This window comes from Equus quagga, chromosome 9 (assembly GCF_021613505.1).
Source record: "Equus quagga isolate Etosha38 chromosome 9, UCLA_HA_Equagga_1.0, whole genome shotgun sequence".
Lineage (NCBI taxonomy): Eukaryota > Metazoa > Chordata > Mammalia > Perissodactyla > Equidae > Equus > Equus quagga.
The window spans coordinates 76,073,299-76,094,975 of NC_060275.1; the positions used below are offsets into that span (position 1 = coordinate 76,073,299).

Below are 21,677 nucleotides of genomic sequence, written 5' to 3' on the forward strand. Positions count from 1 at the left end.
GCACGAGTCCTATAGTTGCTGTAGTCCAGAGGCCTGCCAGTTCCTGCTTTAACGCATATGTAGTCGTAATTGAGTTCTAACACGGCCTTGGGTGTTTGTCCTAAATAGCTGACATTGCATCTTCAAGACTGTGTGAGTAATCCTGACTTTTTTTTTAAACTCAGTAAATTAATTACATGCCCCCAGAGGGAGTGATTGTGATTAGAAAATACTGAATTAGCAGATGATTCATTTTCAAGGTGCTGTTTTATATGTATCGAGTTCAATGCTATTAATCTTAAAGCTTCTAAGACCTGGCAGGATTATTCCAGCTTTTTGCCATGAATCACAGTCAAGCTGCATTTTGAAGGAGGATGTTCAGTGCGTTTGCTAGCCCTGTTTGCTTTATCGGGTCAGGGAAGTGGTAAAGGTCCAACGTGAGCGGGTTAAACCAGGCTGCTGGTATCAAGGCGATGACTGAGACAGCACCTGGGTCTGCAAGTTTCAAGATTTCCCACCCCCACCGTCCAAAACTCAAGGGAGCAGTAAATGATAAGCAGTCCTTTTGGGACACTGGCACGCAGCTGTTAGAGAGCAGAAAAAGGAGAAATGTAGAATGATGACAATAGTACTTTCCTTCACTGTCATCTGAAACCGAACTAAGACGCGTTCTATAGATAACTAGAAAATTTTTAAATGTATCAAAATGCTCCTTAGTGGTTCTGTTTATGTGGGAGAGAGCTGAATGAGAAATCACTGTTTGTTTTTTAAAAAGCCTTATAAGAAGTACATTAAACACACACAGACGCAACCGTAACAGAAGAAAGTATGTGGATTGGAATTTGTGGTTGGAGCAGATCAAATTATCCCAGGGAAGCCGCTGTTAAGTTTGTGTAATTGTTAGGGGTGACTTCTGTTGCTAACAAGCTTTAAGATAAAGCTGGAGCAGATTGAAATGAGAAACTAGAAAACATCAGCATTTTACTACCTTCTGTAGTATACTCTGCAGGATAGAATTAATACGGAGTACAGACTGGTTAGTGTAAGCAGTTCATTTTTTACTTTTAAAACATTATTGATTTCTCCTAGCCTATCATTAAAAAATAGGGCTTTTGCCTGTGAAGTTAGTGCTTAGAAATAATTTTTCTTCCTCTCAAATAATTTTTATACTTTTTCTCAATACAGCACATAGGTAATTTCTTATAATTTTGGGTTGTTTTCCAGTTTGCTTTTTGTCTAATTTTTCCTCTTTTGACTTACGGGTACAAATGTATATATTTGTGCTATGTATAAGCCTCAAGGATAAATCATTTAAACAGTTTTTTTAAATCATGGGTTCCCATAGCAAATATAAACATCTAATAGTTATAGTAATTACTTGCCAATTCCTATAAAAATGTTATGTACTCAAGAGCAGTTTATTTTTGGTTGTAACTATTTAAGTGACTGACATGATTTAGCCAATAGGAGAAAAATATTAGTTGTGTTTTTGCAAAATTTTATGTTTAGATCAGACTAGAAATGCAAAGATTTGCTGTTAAAAATATTTTCACTTTCTGAAATATGCCCCTTTTTAGGTCACCCAATGGATGAGGTTCATAAAAGGAAAGAAAAATAATCAATATAGAATCCTTTTCTGTATCAACCAAATGTATGTGAAATAGATAGCTTTAAAGAAATGTAATTCTAGTATTTTTAGAAACACATTTACTTTATGAAGAAATCATATGAATTTCTTTATTGAGATAGAATATTAAGTTCATTTATTGAGTTTCTGTAGCCATAGACACTCATAGTAATAGTTGACTCATTCATTGTTATGCATTCCTGACTGTATTGGCAGAAGAAAGTAGTGCATTTATAGAAGAAATATAATCGTAGCCTTCAAGGCGGGTCAGGGCCCATCTAGCGTAAGAAGTGGTGAGAGCGGAAGCTGCTTTACCTGAACTAGCTTCAGACTTCTAACCTGGCTCCTCTTCTTGTCGTAGGGTCCGTGTAGCTTTCTTGATGTAGCAATCCTATTCCTTTCCATGTTTTCTTGCTTTCATTCTTTATATTAATTTGCTTGGGCTCTTACTGAGATGAACCCAATAAAAATGACTTATACTTAATTATCAAACGTTAGTAAGCTGCCCATACAATTCAGAAGGTGTTTAGAAGCATGGCTCGGGGAAATTCTGGTGGGAAGGAATATTGACATCCTATATTGGTGCTTCCTCTAGGACCTTATCTCTCCAGTTCTCCCTGAGATGCAAGGGTCCCATTTCTTTCTTGCGAAAGGGGAAGATATTAAGAAAAAAGAGTAGAGGGGTGCCAGGTGCCCAGTGAACAGCGCTGTGGGCAAGACATTGTGGGCAAAGGAAATATCTCCCAGGCAACAATAGCTGATCTTTCTTCTCTCAACTCTTCTTTATTTTCTAAAGTCATTTTTGGTATGACTGTGGAAGTTCTTTTGCAGATAAGGTTCTGTAAAACTAAGCAGATCTGCCATAGACAGATGGATTCGACAACAGATGTATCCAAAAAGGAATGTATTACATCATGAACTTGCAAAGTGTTCATGAATACACATTGGCATTTGGAAACTATTACACTACCTATTAAAGCAATGACATAAATCCAAATTGAAAAAAATATTATTTCTTGATTGAATTACATTTTCCAGTGTTTTATTTGGTGAATTTTGCTTTTGGAAAGACTTTCACTTCCCTAAGACATTTTTCCAGTGTTATATATAGGACTAATCTGATTGCTTAATCTTGCCTAGTTGATGTTTTCAAAAGATTGCTGGCCCATCTTCAGCATGTCTTAAAGAAAACAGAGCAAACAAATGAAACAAACAAGCCCCCTCCCCAACACACCACAGAGTTAAATGCTGTAGATTTGTGTAATTCCCTCCTTTCATGGAGTGTGACACTACCCATTGGTGGAGGAGGAGAATTCATTTAATTTGAAAACAGTCAATTATTCCATCTTAATTACATAATGTATGCAGGTCATATAATTTCCCATTATATTGGTCACCAGCCAAAATTGTGTCCCTTCAATTTTCAATTGCAAGAAACACGGCTTAGGGAATTAGTCTTGGAGTCAGTGAGATCATACTGAGGTCATTAATTGTTTCTAAGCCTCAATCTCTAGGCCTTTAAAATGAAAATAGTGATATATACCCTGGTATTTTACTGTATTGGTAAATGAGCTAACATCTGCTGCCAATCCTCCTCTTTTTGCTGAGGAAGACTGGCCCTGAGCTAACATCTGTGCCCAACTTCCTCTATGTTATATGTGGGACACCTGCCACAGCATGGCGTGCCAAGCGGTGCCATATCTGCACCCAGGATCTGAACCAGTGAACCCCGGGCAGCTGAAGCAGAACGTGCGAGCTTAACCACCACACCACTGGGCTGGCCCCGAGGAGAAACTGCTTTTGAAAGAACACGTTAAGGTGTAATTTGTAATGTGCTGTACTGCTATGCACTGTTATTATTACAGAAGCTCATTGCACTACTTACTTTCCTATACTTCTAAAAACATATTCCCAGTATCGAATAAATACCTTTTAAAGCAAAGAATGTCTTCACTGTTTGATCTTGAAAAGTTACAATGGTTTTTAGAGCCTCAGTCCTTGTCTGTTACTTGAGCATTAAAAATACCAAAAGGGTCGGGGCTGGACTCGTGGCATAGTGGTTAAGTTTTCGCACTCTGCCTTGGTGGCCCAGAGTTCACCAGTCTGGATCCCGGCTGTGGACCTATGCACTGCTTGGCAAGCCATGCTGTGGCAGATGTCCCACATCTAAAGTAGAGGAAGATGGGCACGGATGTTAGCTCAGGGCCGATCTTCCTAAAAACAAACAAACAAAAAAACCCAACAGAGTAACCATGACAAGTAAATGTGATATTGTATGTGGAAGCATATTTAGTAAACTTCTAAGTACCATATAAATATCGCTTATTACAACTACTATCTGCGTATTAATAAAAAGTATAAATTACCAATTTTTAAAATGAAAAATATCAGATACATTTCTTTTTGGTTAGTTTGATTAGCTTTCTATATCTGCTTCCTGCAGACAGGATGCATTTTCTCGTGGGTTGAGTTTGTGCTGTGGTTTTCCTCCCGCTTAGATACAGCACTAAGCTGATGATCAGATATGTCTTCCTTCACCATATACGTTGAGAACCGTTTGTGATGAAGTTTTAGAGGATATAGTTTCCTCAGAGGAAAAAGTAAGAAAATTCAGATTGACGTGTTCCTGGACTCTTTATTCCCGTCTTGACGCTCTTTATTAAATTTCACTAATGGAAGAAACATGTAGGTTTTACGATGATGCTTATTCCTAGGTCTTTTCATCCCCGGAATAAAACGAATGTTCAAAATGACTTTCTGAATGATCCGGAAAGTTCAGTCAGCAGTTTGGAATCCCAGAGTTTTAACCGGTTCTACATTGGAAGATCACCATGCTTTTTGGAGTATTGGCCACAGCCGTGTCCGCCTTCAGCTGCTTGAGCGCACTGTTGTCATAAGTTTGATTATTTCCTAACAGTGATATTGGTTAGTCTGAAGCCGTTCCACCACCCGTAGGAACTTTTTTTCTTTTTAGATGAAATCATGGAGGCAGCACAATAAGTAAAGCAAATAAAAATGGAATTGATCCTCTCCCACCTTTATCCCACACACACCACCCAGCGATTCATGAAGGAACTTTCTAGAAATGAAGGACTTTTATTTGTAGTACAGTTTGAAAACTGCCCTCTGGGACCATTGTCCTGCCTTGCTTGTGCCTTTGGTGATTGGAGAAGAGCACTCTTCAGTAATTTAAAATTATAATAAAAGAACATTTTTTAACTCCCCCCAAGCTTTATTGAGGTATAATTGACATATAACGTTGTGTAAGTTTAAGGTGTACAACATGTTGATTTGATACATATGTATTGCAAAATGATTTCCACTATAGCATTAGGGCTAACACCTGCAGAATGTCACATAATTACCGTTTCTTTTTTTGTGGTGAGAATATTTAAGACTTACTCTCTTAGCAACTTTCAAGTATATAATACACTATTGTTAACTCTAATCACGATGCTGTACGTTAGATTCCTATAACTTGTTCATTTTATAACTGTAAGTTTGTACTCTTTGACCAACATCTCCCCTTTTCCCCCACCCCGTGGCCCCTGGCAACCACCATTCTACTCTCTGTTTCTGTGAGTTCAGCTTTTTTAGATTCCATATATCATTGAGATCATACAGAATTTGTCTTTCTCTATCTGAGTTATTTCACTTAGCATAATGCCCTCAAGTTTCATCCATGTTGTTGCAAATGCAGGATTTCCTTCTTTTTTATGGCTGAATAATATTCCCTTGTATATCTATCTATATCTATATCTACATATATCATATTGTCTTTATCCATTCACCCATCAATGGATACTTAGGTTGTTTCCATGTCTTGGCTACTGTGAATAATGCTGCAATGAACATGGGCTGCAGATATCTCTTTGAGATGGTGATTTCATTTCCTTCAGGCGCATGCCCAGAAGTAGGATAGCTGGATTATATGGTAGTTCTCTTTTAAATTTTTTGAGGAATCTTCATACTGTTTTCCATAGTGGCTGTACCAATTTACTAAAGTGCATATTATTCTTTTCTTTTGAGGAAGATCAGCCCTGAGGTAACATCCACCACCAATCCTCCTCTTTTTGCCAAGGAAGACTGGCCCTGAGCTAACATCTGCGCCCATCTTCCTCTACTTTATATTTGGGATGCCTACCACAGCATGGCTTGACAAATAGTGCATAGGTTCATACTCAGGATCTGAACTGGTGAACACTGGGCCACCAAAGTGGAATGTGTGAACTTAACCACTGCATCATGAGGCTGGCCCCTAAAATGGATATTCTTGATGGAGAAATTCCTCTCATTCAAGTGGTGGTCTTGTGGCACTACTCTCATCATTTTGTTACTACCAGTTCTCAGGTCCTTGTGCTTTGGCAAAGGGGAAAGACACATACAGGACTGCTCACGCTCTTTTGGCCAGAGTGCAGTCCCATGGCCTCACCTAGTTAAAGAGAGGCTAGAGCACGTAGTCCTATTTGTGTCCAGGAAAAATAGGAAGTTGGTTTGGTGATCAACCAACCAATTTCTGCCATACTTTTTTCCCTTTCTTTTCTCTTCTTTTCTTTTTATTTCTTTTTTCTTCTTCCCTTACCTTCTCTTCCTTTTTGTTCTATTTTATGATATATCTACATAGAATCTAGGCCTTGTAACCACTAAGTAAAAATTAAATTAAAAAAATTATAGAGCCAGCTCTGATGGCCTGGCAGTTAATTTCAATGTGCTCTGCTTCAGCAGCCTGGGTTTGGTTCCTGGGCACAGAACCACACCACTTGTCTGTCAGTAGCCATGCTGTGGCAGCAGCTCACGTAGAAGAACCAGAAGAAGTTACAGCTATATACCCACTCTGTACTGGGTCTTTGGGGTGGAGGAGAGGAAGGGAAAAAAAGATATTTGAATTTCTTAAGAAAAATTATAATCTTTACCATCTAGAAGAAAATTAGAAATGTGATTTTATTTTTAAATTCTTAACCCCATATGTTAATTTCTCAAAGCTATTAAAATATGACTGAAAATTATGATTATAGCAATTACTGTTGATTTAATATTTATGTCCTATAGTGAGGAGAGTGGTAATAGGATGTTTTTCTCTCTCCACCTAGCCCATCCTCTTCTGTGTCAGGTATTTGAATTCCTTGCTGCATAATTTCAGAAAAAGTTGGGAAGAAAATGAAAAACTGGCAACAAAGACAAAAGGACTGACCCAAAAGTATCCCCTTCTTTCAGTTCCTTGAGGATTTTATGAGTTTTGCAGTGAGTGCCAACTTATTTTGGGGGAAAACTTATGAAATGAGTGCATAGCTTTTGGAGAACCATTTCTTGCATGGAGTTGAGCAAATGGTGGAACTAATATACGCTTGGTTTTTAGCCTCTCTATTTTCTAGAAGGTAAAAGATATCTCTCTCGTCTGAACTTCTAGAGTTTTGCAAAAATATATCACAAATAAAAAAGAACACAGCTGCCTACTCAGTAGCCAAAAATATTTTTCAGATCATTGCTATTTAAAAAAATCTCTCCACAAACTTTTAATTTTCTTTTAATAAAATATCATAAACCAATTTTAGTTTTTTACTCTGGATATATTAGGGTCAAACATTTTTGTTGGGTGATAAGCCAATAGTAACCTCAGTTTATTTATTTATTTATGTTTTCTTTTTTCTTTTTTTAAAGATTGGCACCTGGGCTAACAACTGTTGCCAATCTTTTTTTTTTTTTCCCCTGCTTTATCTCCCCAAACCCTCCCATACACAGTTGTGTATCTTAGTTGCCAGTCCTTCTAGTTGTGGGATGTGGGATGCCACCTCAACGTGGCCTGATGAGCAGTGCCGTGTCTGTACCCAGGATCCGAACCCTGGGCTGCCGCAGCAGAGCACGCGAACTTAACCACTCGGCCACGGAGCCGGGCCCACCTCAGCTTATTTTAACAACCAAATTACTTTCCTTCCATATAAGCCAAATTTACAATTAAGCTGTTTAAGAAACAAAGAGAGCAAATAAAAGTCAGTTTTAATCTTCATATCCTGACCTAAGAAAGAGAAGGACTAACTCCCTTCATATCCTCATATTTATCTGGTTGAACGAGGAGTACCTAAAAGGAATTTTCTCATAACTCCATTTACTTGTTTATTTCCCCAGCTCTTTCCAAAAGCAGTTTTAAATGCAACCCTGAAAAAGAATAAGATCTCCTCAATCTGACATCCAAACAATCTTTGTATTTTGATGGAACTGAACAAAAATAATAAATAATAAAAGGCCCTTAGAATCTTTACCCCGAGGCACTGAAAAACACTGTCATGTCTCAATCATAAGATTCTGAAGATTATATTATGTTTAGTGGAGATTTTACACATCTCTTAATCATGTTTATGGTCTTTGAAATAAGGCAGCCCGCACATGGTTATACGGCAATGCCTTGGCATAGTGTGGTAATGGAAAAAATGGTGCCTGGAACCAGACTGTCTGGGTTCGGATCTCAGCTCTGACACTTAGTAGCTGTTACTCTGGGCAAGTTACTTAATCTCCCTGTGCCTCAATTTCCTTATCTGAAAAATGGTATAATAACAGTACCAACCTGGTTGGTACATAAATTAATGTGTATAAAACACTTGGAATGATGCATGAATCACAGTAAATGCTTTATACTTGTTTGTCTTCCTATTATCTGAGGAATTGATTATTTCATAAAATATATATTCTAGATATCTGAAGTTTATTCAGTCTGCTTCAAAACTTCTAGTAGCCAATTTTCATGAGTCTCTCTAAATGAACCCTACGTGTCTCCATATTTCTTCTGTCTTAAAGAGATTAAATGAAATCTTTCGTTTGGTGATTCAGACTCATCGTTAAAATTCAGAAGCATCGTTATGACCATCAAAAATGGAACTTTGCTCTAAGGAAGTGGCAGAGAGTCAGGTGATGTTGAAATGATTTAGATGACCTGAAGGGGTTTAGAGCGAGTGTAAACTAGCTGGTCCACACTGCTCTGCTCTTTCAGTCTTCTGGCTATGTCCTAAAGGCTTTTGGCATTCACTATACTGGCCTACACCAGCACTCCTGCTTTGAAATTCCTGCTTCCCTTTTGCTGTAGGTGGTAAGCAAGAAAATAGCCCAGTTTTAAAAAATTGCATATAAATGAGAGAATAGACATTCACTCAGGGTGTCAGTTCTCCCCTTGGAGTAACTAAGAACGTGAGGGCATTTTTTCCTTCTGAGTGTGGGTTATGTTTTAGTGCAGGGCTTGGCAAACTGCTGCCTGTGGGCCAAAGCTGTTTTTGGAAATAGAGTTTTATTGGAACACAACTACACTTCTTTATTGTATACTGTCTAACGCTGCTCTCACACCAAAAGGGCAGAGTCGAGGAGTTGCTGCAGAGACCGTATGGTCCACAAAGCTTCAAGCATTTACTATCTGACCTTTCACAGAAAAAGTTTGTCAAATCCTGTTCTAGAACTTTAAAGTGGGGCAGAGTCTGCAATAAATGGGATGTTACTCTGTTTAGTAGTCTCTGTTAACCTGCATATTCAATTATCTGTATCACTACCTCTCCTTAATCTATTTTCGATGAACAAGAATTTATTGTAGTAGCCTATGTTGGATAAAGAATAAAGAACTCACAATGGCACATTTAGAATGTTAAGAGGAGGTGAAAATGTGATTGGCAAGCGAAGTTGTGTGGGAATCCTCACTTTGCCATTTGTCGCTCTACTGTTATCAGTACGTAACTGCTATAAAATTAGGTAGCTTTCTGTTGTGTTCTATAGAATGTTCTAGAAATATTACCAGTCAGCAGCTGCTTTTCTTGTACAATTGTCCAATGTAAATGTAAATGCCTCTGTTGTCTCTTTTCTCACGTATATCTATCTGTTCTTTATCTTTCTTATTACATATACTTCTATTCTTTAACTTTTCTGTGAAAAAAACCTTTTTTTTCTTGAGTTTTCCAACAATCTATTATTCAGGGAGCATAGTGTACAGAAAAGGACTCTGAACTTGAGTTTGAGTTCTGATTTAGTCACTTTACAGAAGAGAAACCTCGGGGAAGACACGTTGCCATCCGCAGCCTCAGTTTCCTTGTCTGTAGAAGGGAGACAAGAATCCATGCTCTGCTGATCACATGCTTTTGGCTGAATGTTTATGTTCCCCCCAAATTCATATGTTGAAATCCTGATACACAATATGATGGTATTAGGAGGTGGGTCTTTTGGGAGGTGATTAGATCACGAAGGCAGAGGCCTGATGAATGCAGTTAGTGCTCTTATCAACGAGGCCCCACAGAACTCCCTACCCCTTAAAGTACAAAAATCTGAAGATAAGCAAATAATTGTTGGTTTATTTTAGCTACAGTTCTTTAAGTGACTTTGGTATGTGAGCAGGAAGGTTATCAATTTTTTAAAGATGAAAGAAGGAATGGTTTGCTTTAATGAAAACAGACTCTGGTGCTGTGGAAATCGGAAGTCCCCTGTGATGAGACTGGGGTAGAATTGCTGAAGGATGAAGAGACCATGCGTGCTTCCATTTTGTTTTTGTTGGAGCCCACAAAGAAAACCAACAGTCTGCTGGTTGTCAGACGTTGATACTTGTAAACAATCATCCTACTTTTATAATTTAAGGGGACACTAATAATTCAGCTTTGAATTGCAATTATGTTGAACATATTTCCTCATAATCATGTTGTTTTCAAAGGATTTTAAAAACTTTAACCAGAAACTTAAGAACTCTTTTGCTTAGGAAATTTATCATTTTAATTCTTTTGACTTTTAGAGAAAATATTTTTAAATTATGACCTTGAATTTGAACTTAGGGAGACCTCCCCCTCAACCTCCACTTTTAACCTCAATTAGTTGGAGGGTAATTATCTAAGTTCTATCAGTTAGTTGTTGCTGTGTAGCAAACTACTCCAAACATGGTGTGTTAAAATGATAACCATTTATTATTTTCATGAGTCTTCTGGTTAGTTGGGGGAGTTCTGCTTATCTTAGCCAGATTCTGATTACTTTAGCTAGCCTTACCCATACTCTAGTGGTTAGCTGGCAGTCAGTCTAAGATGTCCTTGACTGGGAGAACTCAATACTCCTCCATATGTCTCTCATCCCTCCAGCAGGCTGGTCCAGGCATGTTCTCATGGTGGTGCTGGGGTCCAAAAGTAGGCAAGCCTGATCATGCAAGAGCATAGGTGGCAACACACGTCTGTTTTTCAAGGCTCTATTCTTGTCACATTTGCTATATCCCACCGGCCAAAGCAAGTCATGGTGGAACTCAGGGTCAGAGTGAAAGAATACGAAGTTATGGGTCGGGGCTGTAGATAAAGGGAGGCCATGAGCTGGGACCTCAACCTACCAGATGTCATTTCACTGTTTTTCTCCATCTTAGCAAACTTCGTTTGGGCAGTTTTACTGTTCATTAGCACTTCTACACATGGGCAGAAAAAACAAACAAACTCTACCTAGTTGCTTTTCAGCAATTGTTTTTAAAGCTTGTGATTAAAGGCTAAAATAAAATTTTGCTTTATTTATTTACTTACACACCTCTTTCCTTCCCTTCTTTTTTAAACCAAATTAAGCACAACAAATTCTTGCATAATGAAGTTAGTTATTTTCAATTCTATCCATATCCATCCCTGAGCTCTATCCTGTCTCCAACTAATTTCTGTATCTTGGGCCAATGTTCCATTGGCATTTGGAGGAATTTGGTGGGTGGGTCTGTGCATTTTTAGTCTTGCTTTTTCACTTTCTCTCTTCTAAACTCCGGGTTTGCACTTCTTACTGCCCACTCTGTAAATCCTGGAGAAACCTCAAACGGAACATGTTTCAAAGAAGCCTCAAGATCTCCTTTGCGCATTCACTCATGCCCTCAATCAGCAAATATTTGTTGAGTGGCTCCCATACTGCTTCAGGCATTAGTGATACAGCAGTGTACAACATAGACAAAGTACAGGCCCTCCCAGAGCTTACAATCTAAGGGCGCTTGGCAGACAGTAAACCAATGCGTGAATATCTCATTTAATGTTTGGTAGTGATAAGTGTTATAGAGAAAATAAAGCAAGGTGAGCAGAAAGACAGTGATGGAGGAGTGAGAGAGTGTTCAGGGAGGATCTCTGAAGTGAGGGTGTGAGCTTGATGATCTGGGTAGGATGCTGCAAGCAGAGGAATAGCAGATGCAAACGCTGCCTGAATAACATCCAGTACGGCGGCATCCGTGCTTCCAGTGGGAAGAGTGGTAGGAAATGTGGTGGAGAGATGAGCAGAGGCCGGATCCTGTAGGGCCTTTGTGGAGCTCAGTAAGGTCTTTGCATTTATTCTGAATGAGATGGGACTCCATTGATGGATTTGGGGCAGGGGAAAGTCATGATCTGGTTTCAAGGGTAGAAGCTGCGAGACTAGGACAGTGGTGTCAGAGAGAGATGCTGAGGGGCTGCCATAGGAGAGCAGCCGTAGAGGCTGTGAGAGGGTGGCAAACTCTGGAGCTTTCCAAAATGTGTTTCAGTTAAATAAACCAAATTTAGATCAGCTCTGCAAAGTTGAGCATATGGAGAAGTGTTACCCAAAGTAGACCCAGCATACTTCCAGTGATATCTGAGTTAATTTTAGGTGCTGTGTCACATGAATGGACCTTGTAAATTTTGATAATTAGTTACGAATTTATTGTGTATTAGGAAAGGTATAAAACTTGCATATAAAACCCATGATTCTACACTTATTGCTGGAAGTGAGGATGAAGTATTGAGTATACGACAGAGGTGAGTGCAGAAATAACAATAATTGTGAGGGTTGTTTCTGAATGACTAGAGTTAGGACAAGGTGATGGGATTATTTGTAAGGTTTAGTTCTGAGGGATAAGTGAATGGTGACTCTGGTTTTAGGGTAGTGTGTAATCATAATTACATATTACCGCTTTTAGATTGTATACTGAATGTGAGGTTCTATACTAGGCACTTTATGGATGATATTTTACTCAATTCTCACTGCAGTCCTATGTGGTGTGAGTGGTAAAGTTTTTTCAAAAATTATTTTATTGAGGTAATATGGGCTTATAACTGTGTAATTTCAGGTGTACGTTATTATGTATAGACTGCATCATACTCACCACCAATAGTCTAGTTTTCATCTGTCACTATATGTATGTGCTCCTTTACCCCTTGTGCCCACCCCCACACCTCCTTCCCCTCTGGCAACCACTAATCTGTTCTCTTTGTCCATGTTTTATCTTCCACTTATGAGTGAAATCATATGGTGTTTGTCTTTCTCTGTCTGGCTTATTTCACTTTGCATAATTCCCTCAAAGTCCATCTGTGTTGTTGCAAATGACACAATTTTCTCTTTTTTATGGCTGAGTAGTATTCCATTGTGTGAGAGTGTGTGTGTGTGAGTGAGTATACCACATCTTCCCTATCCATTGATCTATTGATGGGCACCTGAGTGGTAAACTTTTGATATTCCTCTTTAACAGGTGAGGGAAGTGAGGTTCACAGGGAATAAACAATTTGTTCTAGAAAGTCTCTGAGTTTTCAGATATGGCAAGATTACAAAAGTAAAATGTAGTTCTGCTAAATTCTCTACAAGCAGAGACGTAGTCTATTTGATACACTAATGTATCCTCAGCAGCTAGAATAATTTCCGATATATGCTAGACATTCAATCAATACCTGCTGAATGAATGGAAGAAAAAAAGAATGGGTCTTCTATTTAGGACTGGATCGAGGGTGGTGAATGTTCATGTTACTCACAATACGATGAATTTTAGGAAGTAATCACCTGGAGTTTGAATGGAAAGGCCATATTTGGGGACCACAGGGCGACTTACCCTGTGCCCTAAATGCAGGTTTTCCCGATGTCCTGACCTCCGCCATATAGTTTGCTCCTATTCTCCCTTGAGAATCTCATGCACTCTTCTGGCTGTTACGAAGTGTGCAACTCCCAAATCTCAGACTTGGGTCTTGAACTCCAGTTGTAGAACAAATAAACCTACTGACAAACTTGGAGCCACTTCAGGGCAACATGACCTTCGGCAAGTCACCGACCTCCTCGAGCCTCAGTCTCTGTCAGTAAGAGGAAGAGACGAAAGCTGGATCCGACCCTGACCTGAGCAGAACCTAGATGCACCAGAAGAGAGAGAGGGGCTAGATGCTTAGGGAGAGTGACGGGGGGGAAACCTGACTTAAAAGGCAAAGGGAATTCAATTTCCATTCTTGAGCATCCTTGTTTTTCTTTTTACCTGGAACTTTCTAAGGAGTTTAATAATCCTCTTTTAAGTAAGTTTTCTCAAAAGGCTTGATTTTTTTTCCTCAAAAAAAAATTATAAGGCAAAGCATTGAAAGCAAAGTCATTCAAGCACTTAGACTCCTGGGTGAAGCTCTGACTTGTAGAAGGGAAGCTCCACCCACACGCTTCCTCTGCTGCAGGCGGCCAGATGGAGGGCAGCCAGTGCTGGGCAGAGCATGCTGGGAGGTCTGTGTGAGGCAGGGTGGCACAGGCAGGAATGACTGAAAAAGGGGCCTCCTGGAAAGGGGCAGGAGCTTCCTAAAAGAACACTGTTATAGGGTGAGGTGAGCCTGGGGAGGAGGTTCCTGAGCGCAGAAGGGCCATTCCTTTCGCCTTTCCTCAGAGCGATGGGAGCAGTGGAGAGTGGGGAGCATGCCCGGGTAAGAATAAGAACATCATGCATTCAGTGCTCACTGTCTTCTCCTTGTCCCCTCCTAACTGCTGCCCCATAGCCCTGATCAGCCTTGGCAGCATACATTTTTTGAATTATGTAATATATAATTTCTGCAAAATTATGTAAGAGAGGGTAGGGGTGTCAGGGTGAATACCATATTATTATCAACCTCTTTAAAGTTATAATCTCCTTGGTAAAAAAGACATAAATAAAAATTTCAATATGAGACTGAATGGAAGTAGGCTATACACAGAGGCAAACATCTGCTTTGGGAGGACAGGGTAAGGTGAACAAATTCCTGCTGGGTGGATCTGGGAAGGCATTTTGAAAGAAACAGAATTCAAATTAGACTTTGATGGAAGGATATGACTTTGATGTTTACCTTTAGGAAGAAAGGGGGTTCTAGTCTAGGCAAAGGAAACAGCCCCTTCAAAGTCATGGAAGCTGGAAAGTGTTGGTGCTGGCATGGGGTAGGGTCGGGGGCATGGCTACCGGAACTGCAGGGAGGGAGTCTGTGCCTGTTGTTGGGAAAGGCACTGGAGATGGGACTAGAAGTGGGGGGAGGTTATGCATCACTTTGCAGGCCAGGTGAGTGCTTTGAACTTTATTGGGTCTGCATGGTGAGCCTTTCACACTTTGGTGAGGGGACCTTCGGCCATGGTCAGTTGTGTATGTCCCAGGGGCAGTGAGGAGACTGGTTACTTTTTTTTTTGAAAAACTTTTCATTTTGAAATGTTTTTAAATTTAGAGAAAAGTTTCAAGAACAAAGAGCTTTGAAATGTCCTTCAACCAGATTTACCAATTGTTTGCCACATTAGGTTCATCATTCTCTCGTTCTCTAATGTATACATAACACTGAATTTTTTCTAAGCCATTTGAGAGTAAGTTGCCAACATCATGCCTCTCTACCCTTAAATATTTCAGTATGTTCCCTAAAAACATGGGCTTTCATTTATATAACTTTGGTACAATTATTGAAATCAGGAAATTTAATATTGATAATAACTGTTATCTGATCTACAGACTTTATTCAAATGTCACCAATTGTCCCAATATATAGGAGGTTTTCTCTCTTTTTTTTTAGTGTGAGTGCCAGTGAAATGGGCTGGAACTGAAGCACCACTGTGGGAATAGGACCACTATTTCAGAAGCGGATGCAATAGGATTAGGCAACAATGGGTTCTCAGGGTGAGAGAGGAGGGAAAGCTGATGATGAGGTTGTATTTTATAGAATTGGTGTTGTTAACCAACCAGGAACTCAGAAAAGGAATTTGAAGAGCAAGGGTGATCTTATGTTTTGGATTTTTGATTTAATAATGATGATTGCATTTCGGCAGAAAGGCGACGTAATGAAAGGCAGCTTAGTGCAGCGGTCAAGAGTATAAACTCTTGGGGCTAGACTGCCTGGGTTGGAATCAGGCTTTGCCACTGTGGCTCTGTGGCCTGGGGAGGTTGCCTAAGTTGGCTGTGCCTCAGTTTTCTCATCTGTGAAAAGGGGGTAATAATACTTCTGCCTCACAGAGTTCTCGTGAGGATTAAATGAGTTATTATTTGTAAAGTGCTATATTAGAAGCCTGCCTGACACATAAGTGCTATATATGTTTGTTGAATCAATATAAAAGTTAGATTCCTACTTTTATGTTACTGAAACTTCACTAGCAAATCTATGAGGTAAGTACTACTATTATTAGTAATTAGGACTCATGTTACATGGTTCACCCAAGGCCAAACAACTGTTGTATAGGAAATCCATCCTGTTCCGCATACCAGACCATCCTCGGGCTCTCCACGCGAGAATCCCCAACAGGCAGTAGAAATGGGCTAGCGACTCAGTATTGGGATAAGGGCTAGAGGCTCTAGAGTTGAAAGTCCTCCGCATAGTGGTGATTGTTGGGGACCTGAGATGCATGCAGTTGCTAAGGAAAGAGTCTGTAGAAGAAAAGACTCAATGCTGGAGTCGGCGAATGAGACCGGGTAGGAGCGTTCAGAGAGGTAGGAGACAGAACAGGAGGGTGTGGAGTGGAGGAAAAGAAGAGATATGAGAGTTTAAGGAGGACTTTCCCATTCTTTGGGAGTTGAAGCAGGACAAATTCAAATTCAGAGTAGAGACCTGGGATAGTAATGAGTGGGTCCCTTGTGACCTTAGTGAGACCGGATGCGTTAGCTTGGTGAGGGCAGAAGTGGGAGCTCAAGAAGAGAATGGAAAGAGGAAATGGATTCCATTAGAGTAAACTATTCTTTCAAGTAGTTTTTCAATAAAAGGAGGGAAAACTGGGAGAAGCAGGATCAAGAAATGACTTCTTTCCAAGAGAGACAATTATCTTTGTTATCGAGGAGGGGGGAGGCAAAGGCTAAAGATGCAGGAAATAGTGGGGAAGATGGAGAGAGCGGGCTGGCAGGTATAGGTCAGGAGCATGGCTGCAGAGGTTGGTCTCAGAAAAGAATAGGGACCCTGCTTTAAGACTGGAGGGAAGGAGACTATGTGTGATGACCTATGACGTTTAATGTGGCAGAAGGGAAAGTTGAGGCAATTCACTTAAAATCGCCTCAATCTTTGTAGAGTGGGCAATGAAGCTATTTGTTGAGGAAGTCAAAAGTATATTTGAGAATACAAAAGGATTGGAGAAAGTTTAGATGTATATTAAAGATAAAAAAGGTGATTGTCTAGTGATGGCCAGTACTTAGGACTGGGTGAGTAGCATGGTTCTACAGGGTATTGTTATAGGACTTTCTCTAGTGACATCCCAGAATTGACTATGAAGAAATGAATTGGGTCAGTCCAAGCAAGGATTCTAATGGAAAGTCAAGAGTACTAGGGAATCGCAGAGGTCAGAGACAATTTGGTTGGAAATGGTTGACCATAGGCTGTGAAGGCAGAAGAGGCTGAATAGATAAGTTCGACAGGTGGCAAAGAGCAGGAAAGGTGGACAAATTTGAGGTGGTAGCTAGAGAGGGGTGTGCCAAAATGTCAGATCTTGAAGGCAAGAAAATTATAAATGATAATGGGTCTAAAGTATGATCAAGCAAGCCACTGAGTGATCGAGATGAAGAGATAGAGCCTGCCTTGGGTGATTCTGATTTTATTGAGTTGCTCCTAACTGAGAACCCGAATACTCAATTTCTCTCTTGTGGTACACAGAAGAAAAATTAATGTTTAAAAAGAAGCTTTTGTAAAATGTTAAGCCCGATGCATTTTTAAACATTGTCTTGAAGTCAGAGCGATATTTAATAGAGCCAATTTAAATCCCCTTAGGCAACATTTGGTGTCTGCCTCTTGCCTTATACCCGCCATTAAAAGTGGAAGCAAAAAGAACTATACAACTGAAACGTCAGTTGTGACACTGAGTAATTTTTTGTGTGTGTGAGGAAGATTGGCCCTGAGCTAACACCTTTGCCATTCTTCCTCTATTTTATGGGGGATGCCGCCACAGATCGGCTTGACGAGTGGTGCTAGGTCTGCACCTGGGACCCGAACCTGTGATCCCCAGGCCACCAAAGCAGAGTGTGAACTTAGCCACTATGCCACTGGGCTGGCCCCTGAGTAATTTTTAAATGAACTTATTTTTCAAATCATTGATAGGAGACATCCTTATTTACTTTATCTGTGAGGATCCCTGTCTTGAACAACAAGCAGATAATTTGTGGAATTAGTGGCTATTTCAGGAGAGTAAGTGAACTGTCATTTGTACCCCTGTTTTGAAATAAGGTTGCAGGCAAATACTTCTGCTCTAACCAGCAGCTGCACTTTGGTAACGGCAACTAACACAGCCAAAGAAGCGACGTGGTCACAAGGCGAATGTCAGCCATTTGTTCCTGGAGTTTTGAAATAATTAATTGTAATGTCTGATGCTGACTTCCATTAGTAAATAGCTTCAATATTTTCCACCTCCTTTTTTAAGCTTGGAAAGCATACAAGTAATAAATGTTTATAGTAGAAGAGAGTTAAGTAACAGGAACAAAAATCTTGGACAATCTCAAACTGATCAATAAGAAAGTTTGCAACATTCATCCAAACTTTGTTTCAAGCTATTTCATGACAAATTTACGTTTCCATAAATGGGATTATACGTATCTTCTGTCTTATGATTTATGGAAGTCATGATTTATGGAGGGCAAGCATTTGGTCTCTCTTTTAAACTACCTTAGGAACATTATCTAAAACTTAGTAAAAGAACAATGAAAAAAGATAAATGAGGCATAAGTTAATTAAATATATTGAAGAGTATTTCTTCAGCTTGGCACACATTCAGAAGGTAAGTAGGTTCATTTTCCACATTCGGGTCTGATCTTTTTATTTTTGACTTGTACAGTTCCTTACCCTCCAAAGCCATATCAGCCTGATAGCTGGGAACTAGGACCCCATGCTTAGCATTGACTTGCTCCCTCCAGCCATGTTGAGATTTTCAGCTGTCAAGACCAGAGGGCTCTCATGTAAAGGCTCCATCCCTGAGACCTGTGGGAACATCTCTGGAGACGGGCAGCGGCTGCTCCCAGGAGAACTGGCAGTCACTGCACCAATTACTTTACTGAGCTGGGTAACGCTAAACCCTAGAACTGTGCCATGGGAGTAGGACTCTTTTTACCTCCGCTGCTCTATCAACAATTGACTTATCTGTGGGTTTGCCTGTGATGATGGCTAGACTGATGCCTGAACTCCCACGGTCAGCGTTTCCACTGACAAGGAGCCATTTCTACCAGATAGCATTTCTCTAATTTCACCTATAAACTTGGGCTTATTTCTGGTTACTCTAGGCTCTTTGTAAAACACAAATTTCATGTTGATTGATCACTATGATTTTCTCACATCCATATTCTGGATGAATCAAAGATGAAGCTAGCAGCATTTCTTATCCTTTGAAAATGTTTGTTTCATTTTCACAAATAGAAAAATTACACGGTTTCCTGGAGATGTCGATGTGTTCTCCTAGAAGGGTTGGGCCTCTGTTCGTTGAGAATCGTTCATTTAACAAAAGCTCACAGATCACAGAATGGATGAGTGTGGGATGCAGAGGAGGAGGAAGAGAAGAGAAAGAAATGAGTTAAAATTTCATTCAAAGGAACAGTTTTATTGTTAGATTAGGAACCAAAAACTGTCAATAAAAAAATGGATCATTGTAAAGTTTTCATAAATCTGCTGCATGTGTGTACTTTTATTTATGAATAAAGCTCAATAGTTTCTCATTAAAAGGAACGGATACAGAAACCTTCCAGGCCGTGTTGGAATTGGCAGTTGGTTGGAGCTCGGCTATGGCAGGAAAGGACAGCCATTTGCTGTGGTGCCTCAAGCCAGGGTGTTAGGCAGAGCATCTTCAGTGCTTTCTAAGAAGACCCAAGCCTAAAAGCAGACTGGGAAAAACAGAGGATGAGGGCGTGGCTGCATCCTGGTGGGACAGTGGCCCGGCCTGTGTTGCTCTAGCTGAGCTTCTGCAGGGGTTAAAATGTTTTGCTTTTATAGTCATCTGGCTTGGTTACTAAGGGTAGAAATGTCCTGGCCTCACCTCAGACCTGCTGATTCACTCTCTGTGGGGTGCTGCTTGGGAATGTGTATGTTAGAGAAACTATTTGTGGGTAATTGTGATGTGTGGTCATGTTTAAACACTGCAGTGTCAATAACGGTAGACAGTAGGACAGACTGCCTGGAAGCACTGTGGGAAGACAGCATGTGTATGTGTGTGTGTGTGTGTGTGTTGTACAATGGCTGTGAGATGAAATCAGGCTACTGGAATTTGCCAGGAAGCAGCAAGGGAGACACATTAACCAGGTGCCAAGGATGTGGTCTTAGGCCGTACCAGAAACTCCCTCCTCTGGGGCGTGAACTTCTGGAAAACACTAACTGGTCCTTATCAAATCTTGCATTCCCAGGCTGAGCGCAGAAAAGGCCATCACAATGTTTTCTTTTGAAGTTCTGTTTCCTGTTACCTTTGATTTTCTACCTCATGCAGCAATCTTGCTTTGGTGTGTTTGCAGATTTCCGACAGTTCTCTGGTTTCTTAGGTTTCCTTTTCATTTTCTACACCTTTTATTAGGATGCCAATCTACAAATTTAACAGATTGAACAAGCTTTGCAGATAAACAACAGAAGCTGGAACTACATACGATGCTTTCTATTATATACCCAAAGTCTGTTGTACATGACAAGAATGAAGTTTTATTTACTTGTGGGGTGCAGCAAGTGTAAACACTCTCTAATGAGGAGAAAAAAAGAACCTGATGAGAAAGAGAAATGCTGGATGCCAATGGATGGCAATTCTTTATGGAACTCTGGGCTCAGTGTTAATGAGGGATCTTTATAAGGGAAGCCACAACCTGCAGCTTGATGTAGCTGGGATGACTTTATATCCCAGATTGCAGGACAGTTTGGCTTCATCTGTTGAGCTGGTATCCCCCTTGGTTAGGGTCCCCTTTACACTCAACAGTATGCCTGGTTTGGATAATAAGTTATGCAGTCACTGTGAGTATAGGAGAGAGAGGGGAAAATGTTTCCGGGGATCGCTGACTAGCACTCATTTCAGTCTGTGACTTACCCCATTCCAGGCCACTCTTGGCATTTGTGGGCCCAGGTCTAGAGGCCCTCTTGTCCCACAGCCTTGTCCCTACTCTTCCTGCCCTTGGTTCTACTATGCAACTGGAGGAGTCCTGTAGGAACATGTGTGGACAAGCCAGTCTGCTCATTCAAGTTTATCCACACCTGCTGTCCAACAGCTGCCCAAGGTGAGGGCGTCCTGACCATGAAGTGATCTGCCCTCGGGAGAGTCAAGACCCACACGGGCTCTGGAAGCTGGCTTTGGACCATTTGGGGCAGGGAATTCCAGAGTCATGAGTACCTGGGGAATGGTCTGGAAGGTGAGTGTATCCCCCAACCTTGCAGAATGCTAGCCCCATGGGGACGCATGGTTAGAGGAGGCAGGAGAAGGGGCACTTAAAGCACCAGCCCAACTTAGGGTTACCTGTCCTGCCCGATTTTCAGAGCTCCTGCTTCTAACACATCTTTGAGCACCCCAGGAAAGCAGGCTCATCATGCAACTTTGAAGTGTCTGGGATAAGAACAATTTAGCCATGAATGTCACTTGCTCACCTGACTGAGGTCCAAGGATATCCTTCATCTGGCCTGATAGAAATCCCTCGTCCTCCCCTCAGGCTGGCTTGTCCTTAAACACCATATGGTAATGATAACAACTCCATTTTTCAGGTTGAAACAAAATCTTAAAGTAAATGGCTTAATGTTTTCAAAGTCAACCAAAGGGAGGGCACCTCTCCCCACTAAGTTTCATCAACAGAAATTTGGTGAATGTTTTCTTTGCTTGCTGATATGTTCCACCAGGCGTGTGGGTGTGAAGATAGGAAAACTGTTTGCTCAGCCATTTCCACGGTGGTTTTGTTTATCTGAGGATCAGTCAAATGGAAAGACTTTCTTTCTTGTGATTACAGAAT

At 40.5% G+C, this 21,677-nt stretch overlaps 1 protein-coding gene across 2 annotated transcripts in view; it reads left to right on the forward strand.

The window, feature by feature from the left end:
- PDE4D (phosphodiesterase 4D) overlaps window positions 1-21,677 on the forward strand; it is a 1,409,587-nt gene that overhangs the window by 72,562 nt on the left and 1,315,348 nt on the right. The window contains exon 1 of one of the 2 annotated variants that reach the window (XM_046671305.1): window positions 13-132. The exons of the other annotated variant lie outside the window; for it this stretch is intronic. The gene's annotated coding sequence lies outside the window, so the exon portion shown is untranslated. Of the gene's footprint in view, window positions 1-12; window positions 133-21,677 lie in introns of those variants that run through there. 2 annotated transcript variants of the gene reach the window in all.